The sequence below is a fragment of the Oryza sativa genome, chromosome 4 (genome assembly GCF_034140825.1).
Source record: "Oryza sativa Japonica Group chromosome 4, ASM3414082v1".
Taxonomy (NCBI): domain Eukaryota; kingdom Viridiplantae; phylum Streptophyta; class Magnoliopsida; order Poales; family Poaceae; genus Oryza; species Oryza sativa.
Window position 1 is genome coordinate 12,348,999 of NC_089038.1, and position 15,745 is coordinate 12,364,743.

The following is a 15,745-nucleotide window of genomic DNA, read 5'->3' on the forward strand; positions in this document are numbered from 1 at the left end:
GAAAAAATAAATTATTAATAACTGATAATCGAAAAAAATATGTTGCGCACTTTCTAGCATATATTCGAACCCAATCTAATAAACCTGTTATGTGACCCTAGCTTGTTGATAGGTGGGACTTAGCCTATTCAAATATTAATTCTTTAAAAAATCACTAACGTTCGTCTCATGGGATAGTAAGCATGGGGATTTTAGTACCACCTTACCTATTCTAGGAGTGGAAGATCTCCTTATAAGGGATGATACTCTCCTAGCCACTTGAGGCATGTGAGGTCAGAGGCGGGTCTAGCTATGATTCAGCGGTATTCATATGTATACTCAAGATTTTTGGAAAAAAAATTGGTATATATACTATATAGTTCTTATATGTATGCAAAAAGTTTATATGTATGCAAAAAGAATATATACTATATAGTTCTTATATGTATGCAAAAAGTTAAAGAAAAAGAGTTAAACTACTCATTTGGACCTTGTTTTACCATTTCTGCTGTGTTGGGTCTAAATTTTCTACTCCTTCCCCCTTTTCACTTGGCCCGCATTCTACTTGGGCCGCAACTGAGCCCATTTCGAAACAAAAATCCCCTCCCAGGCAGCTCCCAAAATCCCCAATCCCAAACCCTAAATTTGCAAGGAGCCAGGCGGCGGCGTGCGTTGCAGCGGCACTCGGCAGGCGCGGCGTGCGTTGCGGCAGGCCGGCGGCGGGCGCGGCGTGCGGCGGCGGCGAGCCGGCGACCGCGGGGCAGCAAGCCAGGCAGGGGCAGCCGCCGGCTGGGCGCACCATTGCAGCCGCAGCGGCTGTCGGCCGAGCAGGCGCAGTGCGTCGGTGTCGCCGGCTCGTTGACTCAAGGGACGGGCCGCGCGACGCTGTGGCCTGTCCGCCTGTGGGGCGTGCCGGCGTGGGCGGCTGGACGCCGAGCCACCTTCCCCTTCCGCCGACGCCTGACGACCGAGCGGGCGCGCCGCCTTCCCCTTCCGCCGGACCAGGCTCGAGCGATGGGCTGCGCGGTGCTGTGGGGCGTGTCGGCGTGGGCGGCTGGGCGCCGAGCCGCCTCCCCTTCCGCTGATGACCGAGGCCAGGTGCTGAGGCGCCACTCGCTGACGCCGAGACGCCGACAGGCCACACCGCCACAACACTGCCACCACGCACAGTGAGTCAAAAGCACAAAATTTGAATAATTGCAATGAAGATTTTATGATTGAAAACTGCAATTGATTGATTTAGTGTACTTGCTTGCTTGCTTAGTTTGTAGAATTGTAGTTGCCTAGTTTGTAGAACTGTAGTAAGATTTCTTCCCAATTTATCATTTTCTATCATTTTTCTATTCCATATGTTGGCACTTTGATATGTTTATTATTAGTATTTCTATATGTTAAACAATTTCACATGATGATCAATTCTATCAATGTGTGAACTAATACTCAATTTTATGTTATATACGCTATATATTATATAATTATTAGTGTGTGATACTATACAAGCTAGTTATTAGGTTTTTAGGTGTATGAACAAAAAATTTTCCTCTCCCCATTTCTAATACACAAGTTTAAAACCCTGGGGCCGCCACCGTGTGAGGTGGAGAGAACAACGGGAATACACAAGCGCGGCGCATACGTGGTGACATGCGTGTCGAATGGTTCGTCAAAATTGGTCCCTCACTTTTGCACAGATACAGTATTCTTTTGTAATTTTGTTTTGCTGCACAAAATTCGGTTTTGTTTTTAGAAACACAGTGAATAATCTGGTGCGAGGAGCGGAGTGAAGATTATGCAGGCGCCGCCACCTCCACGTAACACACACAAAATCAATATAGGGTTTGCCTCCTCCTCAGTATTGCACCGTCACTTGTAGTCTACTCCATCCCGCTCGCTGGCGTGCACCGGCAATCGAGAGAGCAACTCTCCAGAACCTTCGCCTTCGACGTCCTGCACCAGGAGAAGATGACAATAATGTTTTTGCAAGCGCTTTGCGTGACTGGTTGCTGTTCCTCCACAATGGCTCTTCTTCCTCTTCTCTCGGGTGTTGCTTGTTGTCGTCAATGCCCGATACCGCGAGTCATTCCTGTTGTGCAACCGATCTTCCAAAGATTGTATGATATGATTATGCTAGTTTACATATGTAATGTCATGATTTATTTATGAAATAAATTAAATCAATATATGAATCCAAAAACCTTATTATAGGCAATGTGATTTTAATATGGCTAGTTTTGCCGATGCACTGAGGCCGAATAAATTCACCCGTGTGCACTTTTGGGTCTATGATTCACCCGGATATATATATAAAGCAATCCTAATTGCCCATAGAAAGGGAACACATGATAGTTATCATTAGGTGGGTTCCAAAGAAGAGAAACCAATGATCTAACGGATCACAGATTTATATAAAGTAGCTGTCGACGTTTTGGGTCACAACTAAGGTATTTGCATGGTATGGGGATCGTTGGTACCAGGGTATATGCGAGGTCGAGGTAAAAGAAATAGAGATAAGGATTTTTATGTAGGTTCGGGCCCTTTCACACGAAGGTAACGACCCTACTCCAGTTGGTCGAAGCCGATGTTGCTCTTTATTCATTTGAATCACACAAGTACAATAATTGGGATAACCTATCTAGCTGTCGTCAACTTGGCGGCATGGATCACCAACACGTAGTCGACGATAGGGTAGTCTTCCTCCTCGAGTACGAACTCGTCGAGATCCTATATAGCACTAGATTCCTCTTGTCGGCCTCCGCAGGCACCATATTGAGTCCATCTAGGCTATCTCCAATATCGATGTTTGGCGCCGTGTGTTGGTGTTTATTCTGACTGGTGTCTCTGTTTTTTGTCTTCCCTCCTCCTAGGGGGTTGTGTATTTATACCCATAGATGTCCCCTTGTCCAAGTAGAACTAGGGAGACAAGTATGGATACGATTCGAGTAGTCCTTATTGTTTCCATATAGAACTCTACTCGTCCTTCCTTATCTAGAACTTCTTTTATATACGAGGTATGATTCCATATATGATTTGATATATGGTGGGCCCTTCCGAGCTTAGTCGATTACTATTGGATATGTGGTATCCATAACCCTAACAGTAGCTCCTGACTTCAATGCAAATGAATGAGTTGATGTTCTCGACCGAAGACCTTGGAATAACAATTGCCGTGCTCGCTTGACATTCTCGGATGACCGAGAAGGTGCGGAGTATACGACTTAATTCTTTATCTTGCCGTAATCAAGAATTTGGATTGAAGTCAAGAAATTTCGTCTCGGCAGGTACACCATCGCTTTATTCCGTAATCCTTGTCAAACTCCAGCAACCGTTCTCGAGTAATCGAGTAGTTGTAGAGTCTGCGACAAAGTCTTGAAGTCTGACTTTCCTGAAATCAAAACACATAATAGATTGTTAGATACAAATAGCCCCCGAGTGAACGCTCAAGGGTAACATGATATAATATGAATTTGAAAATTGAAAATAAATTGAATTTGCATATGACAATAGTGTAAAGGAATGATAGGATCGACTTCAAGATAGGGCGATATAAGAAAAGGGGATCAACGGACAAATATTGCACATACAAACACTTACATAATTTGAACGACATGGGTTGATGAGGTGACTACCACACAAGGCGAAGACCGAGTGTGTAGTTGTACTCAACAAATTGCAGACGTAGTGGGAGAATCATTACGCCGCTGATCGATGACCAGTTGTAGTCGTACCTCAAATCGCGGGGACTGCTACGTAACTGGTCTACAACCGACTGGTCGACAATAAGGAGTAGGCATCTATCGATCACCTTGTTGGCGGCTGTTAAATGTCAATTCTATACCGCCAACATCTGCATAAAGTTCAGATAATAAAACATCCAACAGAGTGATAGGTGCTTACTCTCATATATTCCACAAGTGTTGGTATATATTTGTATGCAGACGATAAACGCCGATGTTGGGAGGAAAATCAGACTACAGTGAGGAGAATCATGTATCTATACAAGGAGGGGTTGTGAACTTGATCCAAATACCAGTAAATCAACCCAAAACTCCGAGAAATGGATAGAGGAGGTCCAGGGGAGAAGATGGGCCAAGAGCTAGGCCAGTTGGGCCCAGCCCAGGTTCGGCCGAACCAGGGGGTTCGGCCGAGCCACAATCTCAGCCATCCAGGCTGGGGTTTGGCGTGGACGCTCCAAATGCTCTCCAATGACGGTTGCGGGGCAGTTCGGACATTTCCCCTTCTCACAACCGTCATTACTGCCCTATAAAAGGACATCACCTCTTCACTTCACTCACACACTCCAAGCTTGAGCTGAATTATAAGAGGCTCTATTGTACTATATTGTATACTAGAATAGGAAGAAAGTAGAGTAGAAGAAGTCGGAAGAATTCCAGAGTTGTCGGTAATCTTCTCCTATTTCTTTTATTCTGTTTATTACTCTGAATTCAATATAATATTCTTCCTGAGAAATTTAGATTTATCTTGTGAGAATTATCTCTTGGTTAGTTCCTAAATAGCATACAAGATTATTGTTCACTGTAATCAACTAAAATATAGTGATTGCTTTGGTGAGTTATAAACACTAAAGTAGATAGTAATTGCTTAGATGTGGTGTTTAGGTAATTGTTATCCAGTAATTGCTGCATGTCCCACAGAACGTTTGAGGTGGGTGTAGAGGTGATGACAGCCCTCGAGATCACTTAAGTCCTCCCTGTCCGGGTACGTAGTAGAGCGACATCTGGAAACAGCGGGTTGCCAGTGCCTGAAGTATTGCATTAGGATTAAAGTTAAGCTTTCCCTAGACACTGTTTCTCACTAGTAAATCCTCTCTATCCTAGCCTATCATTTGCTTGGTGTCCTTGGATGAACCGAAGAAAGATTTGACCACACACGTTCCCTTGGATTCGATACCCTTGGAATACTCCGTAGGGAAAGTGCTACATCGGTATATCCGTGCGCTTGCGGATTTTATCTGTGACCGTATTAAATACCAACAAGCATTTCTGACGCCGTTGCCGGGGAACGGTTGCTGATCATTTCTGAACCTAGTTCATCCTCATATCCTTTTTATTTTTTTTATTTCTACCTTCGCTCCTGCTATACTAGAGAAGTATTCCTGTCACTCTTCTCGACCATGGAGCAACCTCTTTTTGAGCTGTCTGCTCCTCGGGGCGAATTCTATGAGCCACCTCCTTTATTGGAGCCCATTTACACAACTAATCAGTATGGTTAGGGAAAATCCTTTTTCTGGCTTTGATCTAGAAAATCCCTACAATCATCTGCGAGACTTTGAACAAGTCTGCTCATGCCTTAAGATTCGTGGCATGAAACAAGAAACTGTGCGGTCGAAATTGTTCCCGTTCTCTCTTCAAGAGAGAGCAAAGCAATGGTACACCTCTACCGTTGGATGTGTAAACGGTAGTTGGGAAAAGTTGCGAGACAGATTCTGTCTTGCCTTTTTCCCAGTTACCCGTATTACTGCCCTACGAGTAGAAATTCTCAGTTTCAAGCAGATCGAAAACGAATCAATCAGTGCAGCCTGGTCCAGATTCACTAATTTAGTGCAGTCCGTACCAACCCTGTCCTTACTCGAGTATGTGCTTATGCAACATTTCCATACGGGTTTGGATAAGGAGTCTGCATTCTATCTGCACATAACCACTGGAGGATCGTTCATGCACAAAACACCGTCAGAAGGAAGAATAATGTTGGATCGCATTCTAGAAAATACTTCCTTCATGACGCAAACCAATGAAAACCAGTCGAAGGCATCAGTGTCCAAGATAGAGGAACCTCTAACGATGAAGCCACTCGCTCAACCATCCACTTCTGCTAGCTCGATTGATGAAAAGGTTCCTGAGCAGCCGTCCGTCGAGAATGAAGAGATTCAAACTCCGGATCGAGAGAGCTCCACTACTCATCGCTCTCCTCCAGTTGTCCACTAGACAGCGCTAGGGTCACCACCTAGCTGCGTCGCCACCACCGTCGAGCCTGTCTGCCCCTCGGCCACCGTTCGGTCATCGCTCCCCGTCGCCGGAACCCACTCTTCTTCAATTGCAAGTGATCTTCTTCTTGACCCTTCTCATCTCCTCCTCTACGGCTCGCCGTAGCCCGTCTGCTCCTTGGCATAACGTTGCCATCGTCCCGCGCTCTGCGCTGGTCACCGCTGTTTCCCTGGACAGGACTTCCTCTTTCCCCTCTCCCCTTTTGTTTCTACATGAGCCGCAGCATCCCGCGTGCGCCACCATGCCCCGCACCTCCCGCCATTGCTCGTGCATCGCCAGCACCCATCGCCGGTGGTTGCATGTCGCTGCCCGTTGTTGGTATTTCTTAACATTACTATAAATATAATTCCCAGCAATTGCGCAGTAATACTTCTAGTATATTATGGTTACAGAGTTCATTCGCAAGCGCACGGATATACCATTGTAGCATTTCAACCGAGAGTATTCCAAGGGTATCGTATTTATTTTATCCCATGGGAAGATCATGTAGAGAACTTGACAAATAATTTATATATTACTTGTGATAATCATATTCTAAGCAGTGGTTAAGATAATACAAGGGTAGAGTGACACACAAGTTTTAGCTACTCATTCTCATAATATATTATCTAAGCTAAGTGGACAGAAAAGAGAAATATAATCTATTTCTATACTTCTAATATACATGGTATACATACATTCTGGTTAACCGATATACTAGCTAATACCCTCTATCCGATGCCCTCCTGGTACTTCGAGAAGCCACCCCAGACTGTCGAGTTCCTTACGACAGCCCGTCATGACCATACAACCAGGGCTAAATACGGAGAAATACCCTCCCCAGGGAATTAACTTAGGATTATATACCGGTGTGGAGGAATACCCGTAATGAGCTGTCACCATCAGCGGCCCACCTCTCATCCGCAATATATAACCCCAAATAATGATATCCCGTAATCTAGACACCACGCCTAAACTACCAGATACTACTATAATATCATCGTCATAACATAGAGTAATTGCATATGCAAACTCGGCGGGGGTTAGGAATGATAAGAGTTTCACCCGCCGGTTAGTTTCACCAAAGCAACTTTTATATATGCAACTAAACTATTTTGAATTTGAGGGAAACTATCAAAGCTTGAATGAACTTGATAGCAAACTTTGGAGAGGGGATGAAAATGTGTTGAAATGGGGTGAAGTCCCTTCTCCCGGTCGGTTGGCTTAAGTAGTGCACCCACAACGGTCAAAACTGACCTGTGGGGCCCACTAGCTGTTGCCTCAAAAAGTGAGGCAGCCGACCGTTGCCTGGCCGGTTCGGCCGAACCCCTGGTGGGCCCAACCGGCCCCACTTTCGGCCGTTGGATTCCAACGGTCAGTGTTGTCGTGGCACAGTCAATTTTTGTTGAAAATTTTATTTTTTGTTTGCTTTGAAAAATTCATTTGAAGAATTTCCTCAAAATTCAAAAATCCTAAATGCAAATATGAAATTCAAATATGTGATGATGCAAAAATTCAAATTGTTGAAAGCAAATATGCGGATACATACCAATTTACCTGTTGGCGAAGGTCGCGTCATTTAAAGTCCGACGTGCAAGACCGTACCTCCTTTCGGTTTAGTTCACGGATTTTCTACCCGTCTCTGGAGGTGATGGAGCGGGCGTTTTCGGCTTTTCCTTCCACACCTTCTTTGATTTTGGTGCGGAAGATGGCTTCTTCTGAGCCGGCTGCTCTAACTTCTTGGCCGGTACAGGTGATTTTACCGACGTCCTCCAATAGCGGTTCCTAGGCATTGTTGTTTCCTTCTCCAGGAAGTTTTGCATGAATTTCACCAGGCTGTCCGTCTTGGGTGGCTCCACTTCGACCACATGAATATTTTGCCGGGTAACGGACTAACGAGTCAGCCAGTTGGAGGCGCATCGGTGTCGGTGACAACACCATGAAGTTAAGCTTGTCGAAGACGGCTTTTGGCATGACGCTGACGCTAGCTCCAAGATCGCACAAGGCCTGGTCGAATTGTTGTGCCCTAATCGAGCAGGTGATCATGGGACACCTCGGATCTTTCTTCTTCTCCGGGAGCTTGTGGAGTACGACGTTGCTGCATTGTTCTGTCAGCTTCACCACCTCCGTTGTTGGGAGCGGTCTCTTGTTGTTGAGTATGTCCTTGAGATAACGGGTGTATGTCGGCATTTGCATAGCGTCCAACAATGGCATGTTGATGTGAATCTTTTGGATTACTTCAACAAAACGAGCAAACTGCTCGTCTACTGACGGTTTCCTAATCCGTTGGGGAAACAGCAGCAACCGCGTGTCGCAGTACTCCTGCGGCACGGTCTTTTCTGGCTGAATCTCCTTGTCAGCCGAGTCATTAGATGACGCTTCTTTTGATATCCCATTAGTTCCTGCAAGGTTAGGATACGGCGGATCACGAGTGGACTTACCTCCCCTCGTCGTGATTGCCTTAACATTTTCAATGGAGGAGTCGGGTTGCCCAAGAATCCTCCCAGTTTCAGTTGCAGGGACTAAGGATGCTAACTGAGCTAACTGGGTTTCTTTCATCTTATTAAAGCTCATCTAGTTTTGAAATGCGTAGGCAAAGCCATCTAATTTGAATTTTATGTTCTCTAGGATCTTATCGGTAGCAGCAAGCTTTTTGCTTAGTGCATCGGTGGTTTCATCTTGCGCAAAAACAAGATCCTTCAAGGAGGGCTGGTTAGAGAAGTTACCGTTGTTTTTACCTCATTGATAATATGGGCGTGGTTGGTTCCACCCCTGACCTCCTTGTGGACGGTACCCGGTGTTGTTGCCCATGTACATCGCCTCCTCACAGGTTTCCGGACAGTCGTTCCCAGAATGATCCGTGCCGCCACAGACCTCACACGTGATGTGAGAGTCCAAGGCCTTGACGGTGCCTTGTGGCCTTTTCTCGTGGTCGTCCAAGCGTTTCATGAGGAGGTACAGCTTGGCAGCAAGTAATTCCGTCTCCTTGAAGGTTTACATGCCTCGCTGACGGGTCTGGAGTCGTTCCTCGCTCCAACCCATATTGGAGACCATCTTCTCTATTAATTCAACGGCTCCTTGAACTGTTTTAGAGAAGAAGGCTCCTCTAGCTGCCGCGTCCAGGTGATCGCGGGACTTTGGGGTGAGTCCATTGTAAAAATTCTGCAGGATCAGCCAGTCGTCCATCCCATGATGAAGACAGGCGGCCACATACTCCTGCAGTCGTTCCCATGCTTCCGGAATAGACTCGTCCCTTGTATGCTGGAAACTGGAAATCCTTCCACAAGAGCATTGGTTTTGCCCATCGGGAAGAATTTCGAGAGGAATGCCGTAAAGCATTTGTCCCAGGTGTTGACAGCAGCACGGTTGGCATAGAACCACTGCTTCGCTCTCTCGAGAAGGGAGAACGGAAACAGCCGCAGCCTGACGGCATCGGGACTGACGCCCTTGATAATGTACGTGCTACAAATCTCTAGGAACTGTTGCATATGAGCATTGGCATCCTCATTAGGCTTGGCACAGAACGGGCTAGCCTACGCCATCGTGATGAGGCTGGACTTCAAATCGAAATCCACATCTCCTATGTTGACTTGCGGCCCGATGGCCACATTATCAGCAGAGGGAGTACTGAACTCGTGAAGAGTCTTGCAGGCTATTGTCTTGAAGGTCAGTGGCGCTGGTACGGCTGGTTTCTTTGTCAGTAGAGTTTTCTGCGGAGCAACGACTCGCGGCCTAACGCTCCGGAAGAAAGCTTTTGGATTTTCTTTAAAGTTTTCCGGCAAGTTGAAACCAGTCATGCACTACTCTGTTTTCACAACAAAAAGTGAAAACAACCAAGGTTAGCCTGCAAAGGAAATGATTATACAGAGGTAAATATAAAGTATTAGTTCAAGTAATCTCTATTATGAATCTTCCCCGCCAACGGCGCCAGAATTGCTTGTTGGTATTTCTTAACGGCATTACAAGAAATATAATTCCCAACAATGGCGCAGAAATATTTCTGGTATATTATGGTTACAGAGTTCATCCGCAAGCGCATGGATATACCATTGTAGCATTTCACCTTAGAGTATTCCAATGGTATCGTATTTATTTTATCCCGTGGGAAGATCATGTAGAGAGAACTCAACTAATAATTTATATATTACTTGTGATAATCATATTTTAAGCAGGGGTTAAGATAATCAAAGGGTAGAGTGACACACAAGCATTAACTACTCATCCTCATAATATATCATCTAAGCTAAGTGGAAAGAAAAGAGAAAGGAAATCTATTCCTATACGTCTAATATATATAGTATACATACATTCTAGTTAACTGATATACTAGCTAATACCCTTTATCCGATGCCCTCCTGGTACTTCAAGAAGGCACCCCTGACTGCCGAGTTCCTTACGACAGCCCGTCATGACCATACAACCGGGGCTAAATACGGAGGAATACCCTCCCCAGGAAATTAACTTAGGATTATATATAGGCGCGGAGGAATACCCGTATTGAGCTGTCGCCATCAGCGGCCCACCTCTCATCCGCAATATATAACCCCAAATAATGATATCCCGTAATCTAGACACCACGTCTAAACTACCCGATACTACTCTAATATCATCGTCATGACCACTCTAATATCATCGTCATGACCTAGAGTAATTGCATAAGCAAACACTATATCCGCACCAAAGCATCTCCTAGATAAGCTAGCCGTATATTTAGTATAATAAGAACATAATATAAAGTAGGTACTCATATACTCGGAGAATATTTCAATACCATAAATATATATAGAAGAGTATTCTAATAAAAGTACAAAGCATACAAAAGAGAAGAGAAAAGCTACTAGAGCCATACCCGAACTCTTCCGAAGGCTTACGGAATCCTGACTCCTATTCTATTTCTATTCCACCAGCTAGGTACTACTAAACTAAACTTAAGAGAAATGAGAGAGCTATTGCTTGAGGTGTGTGTTGAAGTTAAGAGAGTGAAGCCTTTATCTAGAGGTGGTTATGACGGTTGTGGAAGAGGAATTGTCCGAAGTACCCTCCAACCGTCATTGGGGTGCAATCTTGGACGTCCATGCCAAACCCTGGCCTCAACAGTGGAGATGGGGGTTCGGCCGAACTCCCTGGTTCGGCCGAACCATGGGCTGGCCCAAACCAGCCCATCTTCGCCTGGCGAATTCCTCTATTGCTTCACTTCGTAGACTTGTGAATTTTGGCCTAATTCATCGTGTCAATTCTGAGTTCTTTTCCCATTCATACATAAGTCTGGTTCTCGACATTGTCCGATTGATTTATCGTCTATGTTGATGCCGATTCTCCTCCACTTTAGTGTCATTCTCTACAAAGGATTAATATACCTAATACTAGTGGAATATTATTATTCTAACAAACATATGCATTGCAAGCATCACTAGTTCTCTCTTAATTTGGTAATATTGATGGTCGAAACTGATCGACAACGACCGTCAACAGTGGTTGCGGTATGACTACCTTAATTAGGAGTTGAATTGTTTTCTTTGTAGTTGTTTTAATTCAGATTAGACAATTGCACTTAAATTATAATGTAATAAAGCTTAGGTTTTTTAGCAGTCTATATTCTTTCCTTTCCCCCTTTTTCTGTCCATCCCCATTCAGATGGTGAACACAAGGAATGGCGACCATGCAACAGGTGATGGTAGCAGCAGTGAGGAATAGACTGGAGGAGCCAATACCAGTGGTGCAACTAGCAATGGTCCACCTCCACCGCTAGAGAATTCAACAATCGCTCAGGTGTTGGCCAATTAGACGCATATCATACAATGATATGCAGCAGATGCAAAAACAACACCAATATATGCAATAGCAGATGATGCACCATCAGGCACTGCAGCAGCTGAATCAGCAGTTTGGTCCACCACCACCACATTAGTCCAAACTACTTTAGTTTCTCCATGTCAGGCCACCCACTTTCTCCAGCACCATCAACCCAATGGAAGCCAATGACTGGCTTCATGCCATTGAGAAGAAGATGAACCTCCTCCGGTGGAACGACTAGGAGAAGGTTGTCTTTGCCACGTACAAACTTCAAGGTCCCGCTTCTGCTTGGTGGGACAACTACATGGTCACCCGCTCAGCTGTGACATATGTCACTTGGGCGGAATTTTGCCGTAGCTTCAGGAAGGCATAGGTTCCCGATGGGACTGTAGCACAAAATAAGAGGGAGTTCCATGCGCTTCATTAGGGAAACAAGATAGCTATAGAGTACCTACACGAGTTCAACCGCCTATTATTATTTATTACGACGACAGAATAATCCGCAAGCGCACAAATACAGTCGTAGCCTTCACCCCAAGAGTATTCCAGGATATAGTATCCACAGGCAACGTATGTGTATAATCTAAGAACGAGATTCTTCCAAGGGAAATAACTATATGGTAGGCCAAGAATAGAGAGGATTCCTATGGGTTAATTATCTTAATCAAGTTAAGATAAAACTCTATCAATTGCTTCAAGCATCGGCTTACCCCTGGTCTGCCAAGGAGACTCTGGCTATGGCTCTATGATGTACCCGAATACTGTCACCACCTGTTAACTACCTCTACAACCCGTGGAGCACACATCAAACAAAGGTAATCTCTAGCCTAGACATCGTGTCTGTGCTATTGATTACTATCCTAATCCCAACGTCACAGAGAAGATTAAGGTAGTCTACCTAAGCAGAGTGATAAAACTAAATAAAATTAAATACCAAAGGAGATCACAAATACTTACTTATAAAAGAAGCATCCATCGAGGTACAAGATCGGAGGGAGTACCGGCATCTTCAGGACTCCGGCACTCCTCCAGAACTCCCCTAGAAGAATGCCAACATATCCGGCACTTCTCCGGAACCCCGGAGAGATGTCTGAAATTTGGTGCACTCCTTTCGGAGCTTCCCCATTCTATTCCTACCCTTAAAGAGCAATGCCTATGTATATAAGTGAAGTTGTAGTCTGCTTGTTGGTGCAAATTTGAAGTGAGGAGTAGAGGGGCTACTTATAATGTGGATACGACTTGAGAGAGTGGAGATGCTATGGAAATATTCTCCTCCAACTCCTCTCAAACCTCCACATGTCCTCCAGCCGTCATTGGATGGCAGTTTCTTGCGTTGAGCCTTGTGCCACCGACTTCGGGATAGTGATAACTGTCACCACATGGAAGCTGAGCACGAGGGCAGCCATTGTTGACAGTCATTATAGACCAATTTCGACCGTTAATACTTCCGGAAATAATGGAGAACTAGCAATGCTTGGATGCATATTTACTTAGAAATAATCCAAGTCCACTTGTACTTGGCAAAGTATTTGAATACAGTAGATTACTTCATAAATGGAGAAATGATGGAAATTCACCGTTCAACCAATCAGAGCCCAACATGTGGCAGACATGGATGGATGGATCCACAAACTCATTAGAACATCTTCAAATGGGCCCAACCACCATGCCACTGGGCCAAGGAGTAAAATGTCAGGGCCCAAGAGGAAGTCCACAGCCAGGGGGGCTGGCCAGGGGTCGGCGGACCTCTAGGTTCTGCTGACCCCGGCATGTCCCGGCCCAGCCACAACCGGCTATTACGGTACTACTGACTTTTCTATAGTGGTTGTGACCGGTATTGTCGCTCCTAACCGTCATTGATCAGCTATAAAAGGTCCTCACCTCCTCCATTTCAACACACACCATGAATGATTCAGGTGAAGAAGCTCTCTAGTTTACTTACTTTGCTCCAGTGCTAGTAGAAATTAGAATTATAATAGTCTTCTCTAGTTCTTCAAGTCTTCCGGAGATTTCGGGTATGGATCTAGTATCTGTTCCCTCTCTTGTAAGACTTTATCCGATAATGAAATACTTTTCTTTATCTAGTTTTGGTCCTTTACTATACTTGCATAATTATTCGAGTACGAACTTTAGCTCATACTTGTCTCGTATTAAATATGTAGTTAGCTTACCAGAGATATGCAATAGTATTGTCTAAGTGTCTATTTATATAGTTGCTCTATGTCATCTGTAGAGATGTAGAGTAATATTTAGTATTGTAAGCGTGGTGCTTAGATTATTAGATATCATTAAGTGGTGCTATATGCCACGGATCTGTAGAGGTAGGCCGCTGATGGTGACAGCTCAGTATGGGTATTCCTCCACGTGCGTAGGTAGGGCTAAGAGAGGTTCTTGCTGTGGGTACTCCTCCGTATCTTTAACCGGTTGGATAGCCATGACGGATTGTCGTAAGGAACCCGACAATATGGGGCGGTTTCTCGATATACCAGGGGGGGCATAGTTAGGGAGTTATTAGCCACAGAGTTGTACAATAGTAAGTGTATACTAAATGACTATATACTAGAAGTGCATAAATGATGTTGTTCTAATTTCTTCTCTATTTAGCCTAGACTTATAATTTAGTGAGAGTATTCTAAACTGAACCTTTTATGTGTCAAATCTATCCTTATCCTCAATTGATTAATCCCTGCATAAGACTTTGATCTACATAAGTATGATAAGAATTTATAGCATATTACTATCCTACCATATCTTCCCTTGGGATTAAATAAATACGATATCTTGGACGTACTTCCGGGTGAAATGCTATAGCGGTATATCCATGTGCTTGCGGAATTATTTCTTTAACCCATACGATTACCGTTTAATATTTCTGACAACATTGCTTGGGACTAAGTTCCTAGTAATGTTGTTAAGAAATATCAACAGCCATCCCTAGTTCGGCCAAACCTAGTCGAGCCGCCTCGTGCCACCTTGCACCTGGGTCACTGCCTAGTGGGTCTTCATGATGGTGTACGGTGGATGGCCTTAAATATGTTGGTTTTACTCTGATTTTTGGGCCATCCAATCTGTGTATTCACGTCTGATTAGTATATTTCATCGCATGTCAGACGGTTTTCCTCCATAATTCACATGCATACAAATATTCACCAAGACTTGTGGAACTAGTTAGTAATATCCACTACCTCTAAGTTTAGTATTCAATTTTATATTCTTTAATTTTCTTTCTTGCAGGAATTGGCAGTCGGATTTGACACTTAAGGATCTACAAACATCGCCTCACACGCTACTCTCCTGTTGATGTGCGCACCGATGCCGTGAGGCAAGAGAAGTTTATGTTTGGTCTTAATGATGAACTAACCAACCAGGTCATCTATGGAGATTATACTGATTTTGAGAAGCTATTTGACAAGTTGATTTGTCAGGAGGATCAGCGCAACCAGATGGATCGCAAAAGAAAGGGAGCTTAGTTCAGGGCGCGTCAGGGGAACAACCAAAAGCCTCGCTTCATGACTGATAAATTTTTAAGTTTAGATCAGCCATGCAAAGATGATAATTCTTCTAATTTTAGTAAAATTTTAGGCTTGATAGAAATTGAATCTGTGATGTGTTAATTTGTGGATGAACAATTGAAATTCCGGCACGAAGCAGTGAACTGGCTGTTGACGGCTGTTAAATACCAAATTCTCGCCGTCAATACCTACATAAAACTGAAAGTATAAAATATCTGAAAGTATAAAATATCCAAAATAGTGGTAGGATATATTTCTAATAATTTCCACGAGTGTTGGTGTATATTTAGATGTAGGTGACAAACTACCTAAGTTGAGAAGAAATATACATGAAGGAGGAGAATCAAACTCATATTCAAACTTATGGAGTTTCGGACCAAAAACCCAATTAAACACCTCCAAATGGGCCCAACCACCGTACCAATAGAATGAGGTACCCAATATTAGTGCTCAGGAGGAAAAACGGGGCCAACGGAGCCGGCC

General features: G+C 44.2%; 1 long non-coding RNA gene and 1 other non-coding gene across 2 annotated transcripts; both read left to right on the forward strand.

The window, feature by feature from the left end:
* The first annotated feature begins 607 nt into the window (after nucleotides 1–607).
* On the forward strand, nucleotides 608–15,476 carry LOC107280548 (uncharacterized). The gene is made up of 3 exons (XR_010740834.1): nucleotides 608–1,148; nucleotides 14,985–15,072; nucleotides 15,176–15,476. It is a non-coding gene; the product is annotated as an uncharacterized lncRNA (long non-coding RNA).
* LOC112938871 (small nucleolar RNA R71) lies at nucleotides 9,142–9,249 on the forward strand. The gene has a single exon (XR_003242191.1). It is a non-coding gene; the product is annotated as a small nucleolar RNA R71 (small nucleolar RNA).
* Nucleotides 15,477–15,745: the final 269 nt, after the last annotated feature.